The sequence below is a fragment of the Callithrix jacchus genome, chromosome 12, assembly GCF_049354715.1.
Source record: "Callithrix jacchus isolate 240 chromosome 12, calJac240_pri, whole genome shotgun sequence".
NCBI classification, from domain to species: Eukaryota; Metazoa; Chordata; class Mammalia; order Primates; family Cebidae; genus Callithrix; species Callithrix jacchus.
The window spans coordinates 121,458,773-121,478,318 of NC_133513.1; positions in this window are offsets into that span (position 1 = coordinate 121,458,773).

The window sequence follows — 19,546 nt, forward strand, 5'->3', positions numbered from 1 at the left end:
GCTGGAGGGAAATGGCACAATCATGACTCACTGTGACCTCAACCTCTCGGGCTCAATTGATCCTCCCACCTCAGCTTCCCAAGTAGCTGGGACTGCAGGTACACGCCTCCACACCACCCAGCTAATCTTTGTGTTTTTTGGAGACAGGGTTTTGCCATGTTGTCCAGTCTGGTCTTGAACTCCTGAGTTCAAACAATCCGCCCACCCGGGCCTCTCAAACGGCTAAGATTATGGGCATAAGCCACTGTGCTTGGTCCTTAGTAAGGTTCTTTTTTTTTTTTTTTTGGTAATTATTTCAGATTCAATGGTAACTTCTAAACTTCAGAAAAGTCTTTAACAGAAATTCCCAAGGAAATAGCTCCTACAAGAGAGAAATGGGTCCCCTCTTCTCTTCTCTGTTCTCAGGTCATTTGTCCTGCCTCATCCTCTGCAGATGGTGGGCCTTTGCCTGGGGAGGCTCTGGGAAGTGGCTCAAGACCAAGGGGAATCAGAAAGGTCTGCTCTGGGCCACTCAGCCCTGAAAGGCAGCTGCAGTGTCCTCACTGCAGTAGAAGCGATAAGCTCCCGAGATGTTTCATCCCAAAGATGTCTTAGTCCCTTGGGAACCAGCTGAGCAGCTTTGTTAGTAAACCAGTCTGTATTTTTTTATTTTAGAGGGAATTCATCCTCCTGTGAGCACCCATCTCCCGGTGAAGCCATGTCCAGGGAGGGAGAAATCTCTGGGACTTTTGGTGGTAAAATGTTGTGGAGCTTACAATTGGGGACCTTGGCTTAAGCTAAGCTGCTGGGGAGTGAGGGGGGTCCCTATGTGCCTGAGGCTCCTTCACCATTCCCTGCAATCATGATGGCAGCCTAGAGGAGACCTGAGCAGAGCAGCTTCCTCAGCCCTTACTGCACCTGGAAGTTGTCTGGGGAAAAAAAAAGCCACTGGTGTTTATTGAGTGCAAATAAATGTGTGAGGCACCTCCATGGGCCATCTCATTTTATCTTCACAAAAATACAAACAGATACTTTTCAAAAGAAGATATACTTGACAGCCAACAATCATACAAAAAAAGCTTGGCCAGGCACGGTGGCTCACGCCTGCGATCCTAGCACTTTGGGAGGCTGAGGCGGGCAGATCACAAGGTCAAGAGATCAAGACCATCCTCGCCAACATGGTGAAACCCTGTCTCTACTAAAAAAAAAAAAAAATACAAAAATTAGCTGGGCATGGTGGCGCGCACCTGTAGTCCCAGCTACTCCAGTGGCTGAGGCAGGAGAATTGCTTGAACCTGGGAGGCGGAGGTTGCAGTGAGCGGAGATTGCGCCACTGCACTCCAGCCTGGTGCCTGGTGACAGAGCAAGACTCTGTCTCAAAAAAAAAAAAAAAAAAAAAAATGCTCAGCGTAACTTATCATTAGAGAAATGCAAATGAAAACCATGATGAGATACCATCTCACACCAGTCAGATTGGCTCTTACTAAAAAGTCAAAACTAACGAATGCTGGCAAGGGTGTGGAGAAAAGCAACACTTACATGCTGTTGGTCGGAGTGTAAATTAGTTCAGACGCTGTGGATGACAGTGTGGTGAGTCCTCAAAGACCTAAAGACAGAAATACTATTTGACCCAGCAGTTCCATTACTGGATATATATCCAAAGGAATAGAAATCATTCTATTATAAAGACACATGCACATGAATGTTTACTGCAGCATCATTCACCATTGCAAAGACATGGAATCAATCTAAATGCCCATCAATGATAGACTGGATTAAAAAAAATTGGTACATATACAATATGGAATACTATGCAGCCATAAAAAAGAACAAGATCGTGTCCTTTGCAGGGACATGCATGAACTGGAAGTCATTATCCTTAGCAAACTAATACAGGAACAGAAAACGAAATCCTGCATGTTCTCACTTATATGTGGGAACCAAATGATGAGAACACACGGACACATAGAGGGGAACAGCACACACTGGGACCTTTGGGAGGGTGGAAGGAGGAAGGAGGGGGAGGATCAGGAAAAATGACTAATAGGTACTAGGCTTAGTGCCCTGCTAACGAAATAATCTGTACCTCAAACTTCCATGACACAAGTCTCCCTTTAGAGCAAACGTGTGCTTGTACTCTTGAAGTTAAAAGTTCCCCCTCCAAAAAAAACACTAAGGCACATTCTTTCCTAGACGTCTATAATCAGCATCATAGAGATCCCCTTGCTGTGGTTACCCAGCTAAGAGTTCATGGAGCAACAGTTCAACTTTTGTTTTCTTTTAAAATCAAAGCTTGCATACACCCAATTTAAAAAACAAAATAGTTTTAGAAGGCTTGTTACACAGCACACTCCCCTTTCCCCCACTGCAACCCAGAGCTCCCCAGCTCGGCCCACCTGCTGCTATTCCTTTCCCAGGAGGCAACTGCTTCGATCCTTTAAGCTAGCCAGCAGCTCAGTGGTGGATGGGAGTTGGTGCGGTCCTTCTTGCTGCCTCCTTGCGAAGCGTCCTTCCCACTGGGGAGACGAGAACGCACGCCGGCTTCTTCCCTGTTACCCCCGTACCCCCCACTCATGCCCCTCCTGTCCATGCCTGCTTCTCATGAACTTACACTGTCATTTTGACGACAACAGTGTGCATCATTACAGCTCTGTAAATGCTGTTTGAAGCTAAACCATGTGGGAAATGATGGTTACCGTTTACTCGATTGCACGTTTTTCTTCCTGGAGTCAATTTTCTTTAATTTTTTCCCCTTGCTCAGTTTTACGCGTCCATCACAGAGTCATTTGCCTGGACCTTCAAGACATCTACTTGAGGAAGTCTCTGCAGGAGCTTCTGACGGGCTATCAGGCCTGCACCCTTTGCCTCCCAGACCTAGTGCCTCTTGGGGCCTGGTTTCTCCCCACCATTGCGCTGGGATTCTCTTCTCGTCCTGGTGCTTGACTCCAGAGGGCCTGTGCTCCTGAAAAGCGTTCTTCCTGCTTGGCTTGCTCTCCAGCACCTCCACTGGCCATCTCCTAACAGTGCATGGGAAGGAGTTGAAGGAACATGCGTGTCTCAAAGTGATGCCCGCTCTGTTCCTAGCTGGAGATCATTTTCCTTTAGAACTTTGGAGGCTTCGGTCCCTTGTATTTTGGCTCCTGGTTGTCAAGAGATCTGAAACTGCCCTGATCCCTGATCCTTACCTGTGACCTGTTTTTCTTTTGGTTTTTCCTTTCTGGAAGTTTGAGGGTCTTCTGCTTGTCCTGAGAGCTCTGAGTTTTCACGATAATGTGCGTTTCCATGGGCCTGTTTCATCAATTGCATTCAGGCTGCCCGTGAGTCAACCGCCCCCTGCCCCGCCTTTTTGTTTGAGATGGAGTCTCACTCTTGTCACCCAGGCTGGAGTGCAGTGACATGATCTTCTTGGCTCACTGCAACCTCCACCTCAGGGGTTCAAACAATTCTCCTGCCTCAGCCTCCTGAGTAGCTGGGGTTACAGGGTCACAGGAGCCCATCACCGCCCTCAGCTAACTTTTGTACTTTTTGTAGAGACTGAGTTTCACCATGTTGGCCAGGTTAGTCTCGAACTCCTGACCTCAGGTGATCCGCCTGCCTCAGCCTCCCAAAGTACTGGGATTACAGGCATGAGCCACTGCTCCTGGCCATGAAGCCCTTTAAGCTAGAATTTCATGATCTGGGACATCTTCTAGAATGATTTTATCAGTTAATTCCTTCCCCTTGGTCTTCACTACTTTCTTTCTGGAAACTTCTGTGGTTCGGATATTTGACCTCCTAGGCTGAATTTTTTTCTTTCTTTGTCCTTTCTTTCCTATCCTCAATTTCTTTTTCTTTTGGGTGTCTGGGAGATTGCCTTGATTTTTTTTTTTTTGTTCCAATCTTTCTGTTGATTTTTTAACCTTTGTAATAGTATTTTTAATTTCCAGTAGCACTTCTTTGCTCTCTAAGTATCCCTTTTTATGATTCTCTGTCCTTGTTGTATGGTTTTAATATCTCAGCTCTCTGCAGATATTAATGATTTTTTTTCCTTTTCCGTATACAGTTTCCATTTCCCTTGAACTGTGTCTTTCTGTTCATCTGCTTTGGTCACTCCCACGTGGTTTCCTTTCCTCCACTGTCTGCTGCTTCCCGTCCGTTTGCCTTTAAATACCGACACAAAGTCCTCAGTGCCTGGGGCGGTGGCCTGGAAGCTGGGCGGTGGGGTGGGTGGTCTGGGGGGTTGGTTGGAGCACCCACCCCCATGTCAGTCTCTGTAGATCTTCCCTTCTTTTTGGGTGGTTGGACTCCCTGGGGAAGACATCCCTGCTCTCCCGCCTGGAGGGCACAGCCCTGGCATCAGTTCTCTGAGAGCCCAATTGGGAAACAGGCTGTCTTCAAAGGAACGGCGCCATTGTGCATTCTCATCAGCCATGAATGCGTTCCTGTTGCTCCACATCCTCACCAGCATTTGGTGTTGTCCGTGTTTGGATTTCAGCCATTTAATGACCATAATGTTAAGCAGCCTTTCGTGTGCTTACTTCTCATTTGTAAATCTTCTTTAGAGATGTGTTTGTTCAGGCCTTTAGCCCATTTTAAAAATTGGGTTCTTCATTCTCTTATTGTTGACTTTCACGAGTTTTTTGGTGTATTTTGGAAACCAGTCCCTTATCAGATATGCATTTTGCAAATATTTCCTCCTTGTCTGTGCCTCGTCTTCTCATTCACTTGATGGTGTCTTTTGCAGAGCAGGAGTTCTTTAATTTTAATATAGTCCAGGTTATCAATTTTTTCCTTCATGTATCTAATTTTCAACCCAGCCTTTTGTTTTGTTTTATGTTGTTTTGCTTTTAGCCTGAGAATGTGCGTCGTTCACTGTTGCACCTGTTCAGAAATGCTCCTGCCCCATCCTTGGGCCAACGGTTGATAGCACCTGCTCTTAGATTTATGAGCTGCATGACTTTTTGCAAATTCTCAGTTCTTGGGCCTTAGTGTCTTCATGAAAAGCTGCTGCCCTTTCCATTTATTTCATCCTGAGTCTGTAATTTATGCTTTTAATTTATGTATGACCCTTTTCTTCCCAACTCGACTATAATTCTCCTCTCCTGGAACATTACTCCCTCCCCATGCTCAGCCTGTTTTCCCACATCCTGGTGTGCTTATGTTTAACCTTTGGTGATTTCATCACAAAGCCTGCCTCTTGTGGGTACCACCCTGGGGACTTTGAATCATGAGCTGTGCTGCTCCAGCAGCTCTAGCAGGCAAGGCTAGCAGCGGATGAGGAGCAGGGGTTGTGCAGGAGGACAGTGGGAGGGAGGCCAGCTGTGTGTGCCTAGCTGCTAGGAGGCAAGACAAGAGAGACACACTTGGGTCAATGCCAAGGAGTCACAAAGGTGACAGAAGCCAGACATCTGGAAGACAGAGCATTGAGCCAGGCGGAACCAAGAATGAAAGGATTAGGAAGTCTCAGTTGTAAGGTCAGAAATGTAGAATTCAGCTCTTTGTAGATGATGAACAGAAATCGTTCAGTGAACCTGAACCGAAACTGCAGCCATAGCTCTGCTTGGCTGGAGTTCAGCGAGGGCAGGGGATCAGCATTGGGGAAGGCAGCCTGGTCGCACTGAGAGGGAGGCGAGGCTAGTCATTAGCAGCTGCTCTACTAAGCCAACCTCTCTAACTGGCAGATATTCAAAGATGCAGAAAGAGCTCTTCTGCTGTTGAGCTCCACGTTGACTGTTGCCTTCTCACTATGTCCTCACGGCCATTTCTCTGTGTGCACACGTCCCTGTGGTCATGTCACACCAGTCACGATTAAGGCTGACCCTAATGATCCTCCTTAAACTAAATTACCTCTTCAAAGGCGCTGTTTCCAAATAGGGTCGCCATGTGAGGTCTTGAGGCTAGGGCTTCCACATGAGAGTTTTGCCAGGATGCAGTTCAGCCCCTAACAGACCCAATATCTTTGGAGAGATCCTGGGTAGCTGGAAGTAGAGCAAATGGGGCAGCCCAAAGCAGGTAGGACTGCTGAGGGTGGAGGGTGGCTCGGGGCCCAGCTGGGAGCTGCAGGAGAGACCACTGTCCTGTTGGGGATACACAAAGCCCAGTGCTCCTTGAGCTTGTAAAGGGAACGTCACGGGGAGAGGGACGTTGTAGAGGAGTTCAGGGCTGATGATGGTAAAGGAAACCCTTGAGCTCAGTCAAGGAGCTTGGGTCTAAAGAAGGGGTTCTGGAGATTTGCGGTGTGGTGGCGATGAGCTTTGACTAAACCTTCCTTCATCTTCCTCATCCTTCCTGGGTCTCTTGCCTTATTACCTAACTGTCTCCTTTCCCTTCCCTTTGAAACCAGAAGCTGACAGATGAGCACAGGGTGCTTTTGGAAGCACTTTCATTCCTACCTGCTTGTCCCATGCCCCAGTCTGTGGCCCATCACAGGCCCTATATTGGCCCTGGCTTTGAAGTTTAACAAGTGGAAGCAGACACCACCAATCATTCTGGAGGAAGATGCCTGCTGGATTGCCGTGTGTTATGGAAATGACATTCCATTTCAGAAGCTGCCTCCCTCTTGTTCACGAAAGCTTACATTTCTCTGGCTGGGCAGCGCAGCCCGCACTTGCTCCTAGTTGCTCGGGTGGTGGTATAATAGCGAAGCAGGTGATGATGGAGGAGGCTGTCATGCACACAGTTGCCTGTCTGAGCGCTGCGGAGGGTTTGTGGCTCGGAAGGGAGCAGGAGCCTACTCTCCCCGAGTTAAAGCCCCTTTGTTTTTCAACAGGAAACCTCTTATAACCCAAAGGCAGTATTAATTGTAGACTGGGAGTGCTCAGGCGAGAGGCAGCTGAAGTTAAAATGACTGTTCTGGAGAAGTCCTCATCATCATGACTCTCCTACCAAGGAGATTTCCTCTGTAAACTCAGAAGGTGATTTCCTAAATTGCTCTTAGACAATTGGTGGGGGGCTGCGGTGCATTTTTACAGCAGCTAAATAAAGGCCAGGGCTTTTCAGAGCTCAGCAACCCATCATTATTAAAACTAAAAGTTATTAGTTTCAATGCCAAACAGTAAATCAGTGTGAATACTCATAAAGGAAAATCTCTGTGTCGGGGGTCCTGGAGAAGCTCAGCTGACCTGGGCCATACAGAGCAGCCTGCAGGGTGGGGGCTTGAGGGGGACTTGCGTGGCTTTGACAGGTGACCTCCTGCCAGAGTTTGCCACCTGCTGCAGCTACAGGTCTTCAAAGCAGGAGTCAAGGCGAGTGGGTGTCTTTGACTGTGCTTGAAACAGTGTTCTCCTTCTCAGTTTTCTCCTCAAAGGAATAGTCTGCAAATTCATGGAAAGTTGAAGCAGAAAAATGACTGGAGACTAGAACAAGTGAGTTAAACCACTCCCGCACGCCCCACTTCCTCCTTAATCTTTCTCAAACCCTCGTCCTGATTCTTGCTTTCCTTTTCTCTTTCTTATTCCTCTTTGCGCTTCCGCAGTCACTGATTTTTGCTGATCCCCTGTCTTAGGATTTGCACAGCTGGTCCTGCCGGCTCTGAGCAGCGGCAGGTGCACAGTAGGTCCACAAACTCTGCTTGCAGAAGAAGTGAGCAAGACATTGGTCCCTGCGTTTCCAGCTAACCGCTGGGTGCTCCCACTGTGTTCTGGAATTATTCCAAACTAGTTGTATGAGAGGAGAGTGCGTTGGACCCATGTGGCACTGGATAGCTACTGTCCTCTCCAGTACTCCTTTCTTGCCTTTAAACCTTATTGTGGTTTTCAAACATTTTCCTTTTCCACAAGCCCTTCATTGAAATGAATAAAAACTGGATGTGTTTTGAGTGGGATGGGGATGCCTAATTTCATCGCTGAGATCCCTGGGGATTCTGGTGCTGGCAAAGGCCAGTAATCGAGGTGATTCTTAGGATCCTTTGCAGTCGGGCCTTCATGGGTCCTATGGGTTTGTGTCCTCCTAATTTGTCAGCTTCGGCCTCAGGTCAGTTGCTTCCTGGACTTCCCTGTGTCCAGCTGAGATGCCAGCCATCCCCCAGGCACTATCCCTTCCGGGCCCAGCAGTCTATGATTCTACAAGACCACCTTTACGCAGAGGGTCCCTATGGGAGGGGCTCACCGCTGTCCTCTGGACTCACTGCTACGTCTCACCTTTTCCCCACTCCCGGTCTTCCATGCCCCAGTCCCTCCTTCTCAGCCCCACTGTCTCCCTGGCAGCTCTCGCCCCCGTAGTCACCAGTCTGGACCATTCTGCGGCCGTCTTACAACTTCCTGCCTCCCTCTCTTCTCTGCTTACAGTACTTGTCTTCTTTCCATTAGGGCTTTGAGAACAGAACGTTTTGTGCGTCACTTTTCTCCTCACCTCCCGATACACACGGGAAACTGTCCTCAGTTCTTGGCCCCACAATGAGGGCTGAGCACATTCCAGTTACCACCGATCTCTCTGGCCTTGTCAGCCATCCTTCCTCACCTGTGGCCAGGCTGCTTCTGGGGGGTATCTCCCAAACATTTAGGAGCAGAAAGTAATAAGTATGGGCAGAAAGAGGGAGAGGAAAGGAACATACAAAGGTAAAGAACAGGCAGGAAGAGAAAGAGAAAGAAACTGGCAGCTCCTCACCTCACACTGGCCACCTGGTCTCTGGGGAACCCCCAGGGTCCACCCTCCCTGCTGGAGTATGGACTCATCTGACCCCACCACTCACTCCTTCCATGAATGATAGAGCCCCAGAATTCAAAATTTCATTAAAAAAAAAAAGAGCTCAGAGTAATGGCAGAATAGTGGTATCTAAACGAGTTTACAGAGATCGAATGATAACTTATTACAATCGCAAAATATATCTCAGCGTTTCTTGGTCTTCTCTTTCCTTTTCTTGAGATAAAGTCTCTTGTTGTCTCCCAGGGTGCAGTGCAGTGGTGAGATCTTGGTTTGCAGCAACCTTTGCCTCCCAGGTTCAAGCCTTCTCCTGCCTCAGCCTCCCGAGTAGCTGGGACTACAAGTGTGCACCACCATGCCTGGCTAATTTTTGTATTTTAGTAGAGATGGGGTTTTGCCATGTGGGCTAGGCTGGTCTCAAACTCCTGATCTCCAGTGATCTGCTCGCCTCAGCCTCCCAAAGTGCTGCGATTGTAGGCGTGGCCACTGTGCCCGGCCAGGTCTTTTCTATGTAGAACAGATTATGAATATAGATGAGGATAAATGCACCTGTTCAGCCAGCATGCAGGAATATTACTCATGAGCGAATGGTGCCTTATTAGAGTTAACAGGGCCTATGCTGTCTCATAGGGACTAGGTGTTGCTTTGGGTACTACTGTCCCCTTTTATTCCCACAGAGCCATGCTGATGCCACAGGACAAGAGCAACCCCTACCTCTATGCGTCAGCACCAGGCCCTAAGTGATGCCCCTTAGGTTCCCAGCTCCACAGGCAGCACAAACGCATCTGGTGTCACGGAGAGTTGAACTGGGTTTTGCATGTAGAGCGGGCTGGGTGAGAGGGGCACCCACGAGGCCTCCCAGAGAAGCCAGGTGTGGGGCTGCTAACCTGAGAATGACAGTCTTTTCTAAAGGACACCCCTTGGTTGGGGCAGCTGGTGGGGAGCCAGGCACTCAGGGTGAGTTTGATCCTAGATCCCCTGTCGTCGGCAGCTGCTCGGCCTGTGTGGGCCTCAAGTTCTCCATCCCTAAAATGAGGATATCAGGGACTCTGCAGGTTGTTATTATATAGCCTTAGAGGCCTGGATAATTTCTTTTCTTTTTTTTTTTGAGACGGAGTTTCGCTCTTGTTACCCAGGCTGGAGTGCAATGGCGCGATCTCAGCTCACCACAACCTCCGCCTCCTGGGTTCAGGCAATTCTCCCGCCTCAGCCTCCTGAGTAGCTGGGATTATAGGCACGCGCCACCATGCCCAGCTAATTTTTGTATTTTTGGTAGAGACGGGGTTTCACTATGTTGACCAGGATGGTCTCGATCTCTTGACCTCGTGATCCACCCACCTCAGCCTCCCAAAGTGCTGGGATGATAGGCTTGAGCCACCGTGCCCGGCCCGGCCTGGATAATTTCTTAGCAAAGTGTCCCACACTGCTGTTCTTTAAGCTCTAATTTTTTTTTTTTTAAACTTTCACTGAATCTGCCACTTACAAAGTCCCACAAAGAGAGGACGACGTGTGGGTCCCCATTATTCCCACCTCCTGGACTGGACCTGATCTATCAGGGCATCTTGATGGGGTCTTGGGCCTGTTGGTTTGAGATCAGCAGCTTGTTTAGCAGAGGATCTAGGTTTCCTACGACTCAGGTTAGACACTAGAGTGGAAACGAGCTCTGCAATGAGGCAGAGCAGGTTGGAGTCCTGGCTCTGCAACAAGCTGTGTGGCCTTTTGCCAGTTTCTGAACCTCTGAGTCTTGATCTTCTCATCGGTCAAAGGGGAAAGCCTGCTTCCCAGGAAACCTGTGAGAATTAAATGAACTGACATGTGGAAAACACACAAGCAAACCACAGGCACCCCACAAACCGGGTTTCCCATTCTATCTTTCCTTAAACCATGGCTTTCTCCCTCTGGTATCTGCTCAGAATCTTCCTCTGTAGTGCTCATGGTGACACCTCAGATTCCTGGGTTCTGAGACTGGACATGGAGGGCCAGCCTTAGGGAGGGAAATGGTGGTGCAAAAAGTTTCAGCAGAAAAGAACAGAAGTGAAAGCGAATGAGCATCTTACTGTGTGGCTTGGGCTGTGGGAGTCTCCGGAGAGGGCTCTGTCACATCTGCAGCTCAGGGGGCAGGAAACTCTGGTTACCCACATTTAAGTCAGAGTTAGGATTTTATGTGGGCAGAAAATGCCAGTTTTACTTGATCACTGTTTTCTCATCATTTGTAAGAAAATATCATTTATACTCAAAATGAATGACTACTTTTATTAATTTCAAAGCTGGGATGTGGAATAAGTAAATTAGGGAATTATTCCTTAAAATGTGTACAAAATTTTGAGTCTGGAAAGTCAACCTAAACCCCAGATTATTTTAAGAAGCTGCCCTAATCAAATGAAGAGTTGGAAAGACCACTCATCACAGTTTAAGGTGAATTCAATGATTGAGCAGCAGTGTATATGGTATTTTATTAAGTGAAAAAACAGTTTCTAAGGCAAGAATGTACAGCATGATCCTACTTTATGACGATAAATATACAAGGAAGAAAAATACACATATCCAGGCAATGAACTATCTGGAAGGGTGCTGTTATCTTTCTTCTTTTGAATTATTTGCAATGTTTACATTGAATATTCATTTGGAAATGAGAAATAAGCAAATTTAAAATTTCCTAGTTTTACAAAACTCCTGGTGGAAAGACATACCCACCTATGACGTAGTTTTGCCAAAAAGAAAAAGAAAAACAAAACTGAGTCTCATAAATGCTCTAGATTCAACTGCCAATCACAGGAAGGACAAAGGATGGAGTGTGTTTCCTGTACCCCACAGGGGCATAGTCAGCAAAATTCAAACCCAAAACAAATCATCTTCTTTCATGGATACATACATGAAGAAAGAGATAAAGATAGAGACAGAAATACAGATAGATCTAGAAATAGGGAGAGAGAGATATACAGATAGAGAGAGAGAGTTGGCTGGAACTTAGAAATTAAAAGAGACTTTAACATATCAGCCAATCACCATGTGAAACTTATGTGAGTCAACTTGCATCTTGACTCAAACTGTAAAGAATCATTCGGGACATTGGTGGAACAATTGGAAAGTTGAACTCAGGTTATCAAACAATATTAAGACATTCTTATTAAATTTTTCAGGTATGATAAATTTGTATATGTTCAAAGTCGTTTAAAGACTTTTTCAAGATATTCCCCAAATCTCTGCAGTTGGAACGATAGGCTTCCCAAGATTTGCTCCAACATAAAGTGGGAAAGAGGAAAGGAGCGGGTGGGGCCCAAGGAGGCAGGATCTGCCCTGAGTTGCTGAATATTGAAGTGGGGGAGGTAGGGGGCTTGTTCTCTTTGCTTTTGTGCTTCTTGGCCTTTTCCATGATGAAAAAGTTTGAAGGAAGCTGCTTTTGTTCTTCTGGAATGATTGAGGCCAGCTCCGTAGGACGGAGGTCTCCACCCACCCATCTATGGACCCCCCCGCCCCCCGCCATGTGCACCCGCACCCGCTTCTTGGCTGCCTGGCACTTATTGTCAATTATCTGCAGAGTGCCCAGAGCTTCATCCGCTGGAACCTGGCCTCCTTGGCAAGGGGCTGTGAGGTCTTTCCCTTTTGAAAAGGTTTCTCTCCGGAGCACCCGAGGACTGGAGTCTGCACGGCAGAAGGTCTCTTCTTGGTGGCCTGGCCGCAGTGCCACTGTCACTCACAGTGGCCAGCAGGGCAGGGCACCACCTTGGCAGTGCAGGTACTTCACCAGTGAAAGCCAAATTATTAGCCTTAATACAACTTTAAAACAATTATTGAGCTAACCGGATGCAAATGAAACAAAATGAACCTATAAATATATGTGTTTTTCAAATTAGTAATTGGATTTTTTGATGATCTTTGGCATGACATTGATAAGCTGCCTCTCATAACAGTCTAATTAGGCAATATGTAAACTTTGGCATTCAGTTCTGTCCTAGTGGCTTTTTCAAATGATGTTTGTAAAATTTGCAATTTCATATTACAGATTAAAAATTAAAAACTGCAGGAGGCTAACATTAAAATGAGAATTCATTTCAGGGAAAGCCCTGTAGACAAAATTCACCCTAATAGAATTGTGCATAAGGGGATGCAAATCACGATGTATAGTTACACAGGGGAAAGGCTGTCAAAACCAGTACTGTTGGTCTGTAGTTCTATTCACAGTATTAAACCCATCAGCAAAGCCACTTTGGGGAAAATGTGAACATTATCAAAGAACAGTAAATTAGCAAGAAATTAAAGCATATACCCTTGCATTTCCAAAACAAAAGATCCCTTCATTAAAAACCTTTCATCAGTGGTTTAATATTCATAGCAGTAATTTGCATAACTAAATCAGTTTTCACTGATGAGAGACGACCAAAGTTTTTCACTAATTTCTTTTTTGAATGAGCTCTCTAGTTTTTTGATTAAAATTTCACACCAGTAGTTGAACAGAATTGAATACACGGCTTATCCATATTTGCAAGTATCATCTCTTAAAACACCAGATTAAATGTTACTTCTTAGGATGGAAGGTATTGTTCAAATAGCTTTGTTTACCTTAGCTGCATGTATTTTTCTCTGCTCGAAATTTAGGCCATTGGGTAAAAAAGCTTTAAAACGAGCAGAGAAGCAAGTTGATGGCATTGGACTTGTTTCTTCTTTGAGCCCGTACACAGGCATGCTGTGAAGTAGCCATTGTTTTTTCATTTTTTAAAAATTTGGAATGCTTCACGAATAGTAGCCATTATAATCTATTAAGGCAAAGTCGCCTCCTTGCCAGCATTAGCAGTTCTAATAATCCTTTTTCCTATTTATTTTATATATTTTATGTTTTTACTTTAAGTTCCAGGACACATGGGCAGAATGTGCAGCTTCGTTACATAGGTTTACATGTGCCATGGAGGTTTGCTGCCCCCACCAACCCACCACATAGGTTTTAAGCCCCGCACGCGTTGGCTCTTTGTCCGGAAACTCTCCCTCCCCTCACCCTCGCACCCCACCCAACAGGCCCTGGTATGTGTGGTTCCCCTCCTTGTGTCCATGTGTTTTCATTGTTCAACTTCCACTTGTGAGAACATGTGGTGTTTGGTTTTCTGTTCCTGTGTTAGCTTGTTGAGGATGATGGCTTCCAGCTCCATCCACGTCCCTGCAAAGGACATGATCTCATTCCTTTTTGTGGCTGCCTGATATTCCACGGTGTATGTGTACCACATTTTCTTTATCCTTCTATCATTGATGAGCCTTTGGGTTGGGTCCGTGTCTGCTGTTGTGAATGGTACCGCAGTAAACATGTGTACGTGTATCTTTATAATGGAATGATTTATATTCCTTTGTGTATATGCCCAGCAATGGGATTGCTCGGTCAAATGGAATTTCTGGTTCTAGATCCTTGAGGATTTAATAATTTTCTCTAAGTGCAATAATATTCTGAGATTAAGAGAAGGTAGCTCCCTGGTGGAAAGAGACAGAAGCCTAGCAGTTTATACCCTGCAGACAGCAACCGGAGGGCTGACTTGTGGCTTCTTCCAATGCTTAATGTATGCCTGGTGTTGCTACCTTTTCTGATAACTGCAGTGAAACAAAGCGATGACGATTTGCTTCTCCTGTGACACATCCATCCATTAGTCAAGCAATTTAATCCCAGTTACAAACAAAGTTGTAGCTTCTGTTTAGAGCGTGATAGGGCACAACTGTTTTCTTCTCACTTTCAACCTGAGGGGCTCAAAAGCACATTTTTTTGGGAGGAAGGTAGTCACATGACTTTAGTGAGTTGTGGGTGACTTTTAGATTTTTGAGAACTAAAAAACTGAAAATACCAGTGGCTGGTACAAGTGGAGAGCGTTGTTTCCTACTTGCAGAATCATCTCCTGGAAGGACGTTGCTGCTCCCACTGGGAGCGGCACCGGGGTGGCTTCACCCTGGGCAATCCTGATGATCTTCTTCTGGTGATTCCTACACTTTTTCATGAGTTGTATTTCTTGATACCCAACCTAGGAAATTCAATCATCATAAAAACGAGGACTTTAGGAATAAAATTTTAGAAAGCGTTCCTGATGGATCTCCTGATAGACCTCTTATTCGTTCAGCGTGTTCGTGGGGAAACACATTGGACACCCAGCATTCTGCTTTTATTTCATAAGGATCCTGAGATTGACAGTCTTTGTGCTGTGGACTGAATACACATGACTGTGTAAAATGATTCTCGTCTAGTAGTTACATATGTATGCGTCATCAGATGGCAAGTTTGACTCTTAAGTAGATAGAATTATTTAGACCAGGCAAAAGGCAAATTAATCCAAACTGTCAAGCCAGTGTACCAACCTGTTAGCCTTACGTAGGCTGGACCTTGGAATACCTATTGTCTTTAGAGATAGGGTCTTGTTCCACTGCCTGGGCTGGAGTGTAGTGCAGAGCCCTGCAGCCTCAAACTCCTGGCCTCAAGTGAGCCTCCTGCCTTGGCCTCCAAAGTTTTGGGATTACATGGGTGTGCCACTGCACCTGGCCTGAATACTTTTGAAATTAAGTGGTGGGAAGATCCAATTTCATAAGAATTTGACTTTAGAAGCCATTTTCCCTCCTCAACAGGCCTATCCTTCTGATTTCATTGTCCATTCCCTTAAACAAAACTTTTGCGGCACTGACTGCTATGGCTACACATATTGAACCCCTAAGCCTTGGAAGTTGGGGTCAGAGAGAGTGGACATCTCCACTGCTCCTGGAGGGACCAACACTATAGCGGGAGCAAAGGTGGGGAAGGAAGGGAGGGAAGTGTCTCTGGTAGATACTGAACTGGAATTGGAAGGATGGATTAAGATTGAGGAGCAGGGACTGTCGATGAAGGGCCCCCTGTACATATGGGATGTGTGGTCTGTTCTTGGAGAAGGAGAGACAGGGTGATGAAGTAACCCTGGTCCCCCTCCATGGGACATGATCTTGGACAAGCCTTGGAGCCTCTCTGAGTTCAGAACACATTTCCCTCCACTTGGCCTTGATGGGAGAATAGTGTCAACCCGGCCACAGGATGCTGAGGAAAGGGTTTAGGAAATGTGAATGGTCTTAGCTGAGGTGGGCTCGAGATGCAGACACATCTGGGAACATTGTTCCCAAACCGCGTGAGCAAATCTACAAAGTAATTGTAAGTGCACATTGCTTTCGTGCTTTTCTTTCCATTCCGGTCCTAATTTCTCCAGCATTTCTCTAAGCACTTCTGTAGCAGCCTAGGAATTGGGGAACAACCCAAACTCTGATTTCATATGTGCAGAGTGTTAAATATATTTTTTAAATAGATTGCGGGATAAAGAGGGCTGTGATGGACAAAGCAGAGACGAGGGAGGAAAACATTTAAAGTGTGACTACAAAGGCGAGGGGGGGTTGGGTAGAAAACAGAAATGGCCATCAGAAGGGACTCTGCACTGTGTCCCAGCCCTGTGTGGAGGCTGCCTGGAGCAGGCTCCCTCTGCCTCCTTTAAGACGGAATCTTGGTGCCTTCTGATGAAAGTAACTTCTGCTTTTTGAATCAAAGTTGTAGAGCAGAGTTGGCCACCAAACACGGCTGTTTCTACTGAGCCCCATTATTTTGTGCCAATGTCCAGTTCTGTTTTAGATGAGGGTACTGGCACAGCAGGTGGCAGAATTCACACCCTCACTGATTTTCCAGGCCTCCAGCAATCCTTAGATTACAGCACCGTTGACGCTATGTTTCTCATCTCTGACACCCTGCCAGCTCAGGAAAGATTTCATAATTAAAAATGTAAAAATGTTAATTACCTGAAGATACTTCCTGATGGGTAGCAGTGGTCAGGAGGGAAATTGATGGTATTAAAACAGGGAGAATTATTAGATTAAGCAATCTTCATGGGAAATGTATCTCATAAGAGCTCTGTGTGTGGGCGCACATGTTTGGTGCTTTTTTCTGCATTCCGTGCTGTCCATGGGTTAGAATGCATTGAACCAGGACAATCTGATGCAACGATTTGGCTGAAAAGAAGGGCATGTCTTCCTGGGCAGTGACATTTTTGAAGCGGCAGAAATGATGCAGAGAGGAGAAAAAGAAATAGTCTCTATTGCTTCAATATTCCTGTGGCCACAGGAGGCAGGCATCACCTGGGGCAGTTGGGAAGATTTTGATGAGAATCTGGGCTGGGATCCTGTAGGGGGCAGAGAGTTGTTTCTCCAGCTGGGGTGGACCAAGCGCCTGGAAGGTCCATCATTGTGTGCCCGGCTGCCTGACAAACTTCTGTAAAGGGCCAGAGGGTATATCACCTGGGCTTTTTCAGGGCCATACCTTCTGTGGCACCTACTTAGCTCTGTGCTGCAGCTCAAAAGCAGCCAGGTGCAATTCCTGCATGAATGGGATGGCCGTGTTCCAGTCAAACTTTACTATGGACAACTGAAGTCTGAATTCACTGTAATTTTTTTTGAGATGGAGTCTCACGCTGTTGCCCAGGCTAGAGTGCAGTGGTGTGACCTCAGCTCACTGCAACCTCTGCTTCTCAGGTTCAAGCAATTCTCCTGCCTCAGCCTCCTGAGCGGCTGGGATTATAGGCACATGCCATGATACCTGACTATTTTTTGTTAGAGACAGGTTTCACTATGTGGGCCAGGCTGGTCTTGAACTCCTGGCCTCAAGTGATCCTTCCCCAAAGTGCTGGGATTACAGGCGTGAGCCACTGCACCCAACCTGGAATTTAATATAATTTTATGTATGATGAAATCATCTTTCTATTTTCTTCAACTGTTTAAAAATGTAAAATTCGTTCTTTGCTCATGGGTCAGATTTGGCTTGCAGACCGTGCTAGTCCGCCGGCCTCCGCTTCGAATCTTCATTGGGATATACCCTACTTGATCAGTTCAATCTATTTCAAATTGTGAAAGTTGAAGTTCCTGTATTTTTGGGCAAAAATATACCATTAATGGGAAGCAAGAAGCGAGAGGCCTTATGGAGTCACGGGTTAAATAATCCCAGGGAATAATCCAGATTGAAATCAAGTTGAATAATACTTCAGTCTTTTCTGGAATTCTGGCTTATTATCTGACTAGTGTTATGCATTGTTTAGATACGCGCTTACCTGGGATATTCATTCACTCATTGATTCATCTGTTCATTTATTGAACAAATATTAATTGAATGTCTCACCCTGTATCAGACCCTGTGCTAGGCACTGGAGACTCAATCGTAGGAAGATTAGATAAAGTGCTTGCCTTCATGGAGTTTACAGTTTAATGAGGCAGGCTGACATCAAACAGATGCATACTCAAATGCCTACATCACTACGATTTTTTTTAGATAGGGTTTTGCTCTTGTTGCCCAGGCTGGAGTACAGCAGTGCAATCTCAGCTCACTGCAACTTCTGCCTCCTGGGTTCAAACAATTCTCCTGCTTCAGCCTCCCAAGTAGCTGGGATTACAGGCATGCGCCACCATGCCTAGCTAATTTTGTATTTTTAGTAGAGATGGGTTTTCACCATACTGGCCATGGTTGGTCTTGAACACCTGACCTCAGGTGATCCTCCCACTTCAGTCTCCCAAAGTGCTGGGATTAGAGGCATGAGGCACTGTGCCCCACCTATGTCATTATGAATTTTTAAGCTGTCATTTAGCAGTGCCTCACTCATATCTCTTGGACATTTTAGGGTGTTCAACTTTCAGCTACCACTACTTGCCTATCTGTATATGAGGCTCTCTTTTCCTTCCCTCCTCCCCTTCCCTCCCCTCTCCTCCTCTCCCCTTCCCTCCCCTCTCCTCCTCTCCCCTTCCCTCCCCTCTCCTCCTCTCCTCTTCCCTCCCCCTCCCCTTCCCTCCCCTCTCTTCCTCTCCCCTCTCCTCCTCTCCCCTTCCCTCCCCTCTCCTCCTCTCCCCTTCCCTCCCCTCTCCCCTTCCCTCCTCTCTCTTCCTCTCCCCTTCCCTCCCCTCTCTTCCTCTCCCCTTCCCTCCCTTCTCCTCCTCTCCCCTTCCCTCCCCTCTCCCCTTCCCTCCCCTCTCTTCCTCTCCCCTTCCCTCCCATCTCCTCCTCTCTCCTTCCCTCCCTTCTCCTCCTCTCCCCTTCCCTCCCCTCTCCTCCTCTCCCCTTCCCTTCCCTCTCCTCCTCTCCACTTCCCTCCCCTCTCCTCCTCTCCCCTTCCCTCCCCTCTCCTCCTCTCCCCTTCCCTCCCCTCTCCTCCTCTCCCCTTCCCTCCCTTCTCCTCCTCTCCCCTTCCCTCCCCTCTCCCCTTCCCTCCCCTCTCCTCCTCTCCCCTTCCCTCCCCTCTCCTCCTCTCCCCTTCCCTCCCTTCTCCTCCTCTCTCCTTCCCTTCCTCCTTGGCCTGTGGGAAGCCCTTTGGGCCACAGCAGGTATGGTAGCTGGGAAGGAACACACACACCCATCTCTACCCCGGACTGTAGGAGCTAAAGTATAAACACCCAGCTCCCTTGCCCTACAAGCAGGAAATTATCCAAGTGTTTCTCCCATTACTTAATTACTCTAAACAAACCTCAGTTTTCCTCTATAAAATGGGGATTACAGTAGAATTTACATTAGAGAGTCATATGTGAATGTATTAGTTTCTGATTGCTGCTGTAACAAGTTACAAGTTACTACAAATAGTAGCTTACAGCAAAGAAGATTTATTATTTTATCACCTACAATGGACACTGGCTTGAAAACACAGAAAGGCATGCAGGGTGCTATGACAGTCCACAATGGGTCAGCTGGATCACGGAAGAAATACTTAAACTGAGAGCTGGAGGATGAAGCAGGGGCTAGCGAGGCGAGGAGGGAGCAGGGGGTACATGGGTGCGGGGGACCCTAGGTATGAGTACCAACAAGGTAGCTGGGAAGTCTGGCCCACCCACAACACACACACAGTGTGCCAGGTGAGGCGTCCTGAGGCCCCTGCTTTCAGGAATTTGGGGGTTAATTGTGGTCAGCCTCCGAGAGGAATAATTTCTGGAATGTATCTTGATCTTT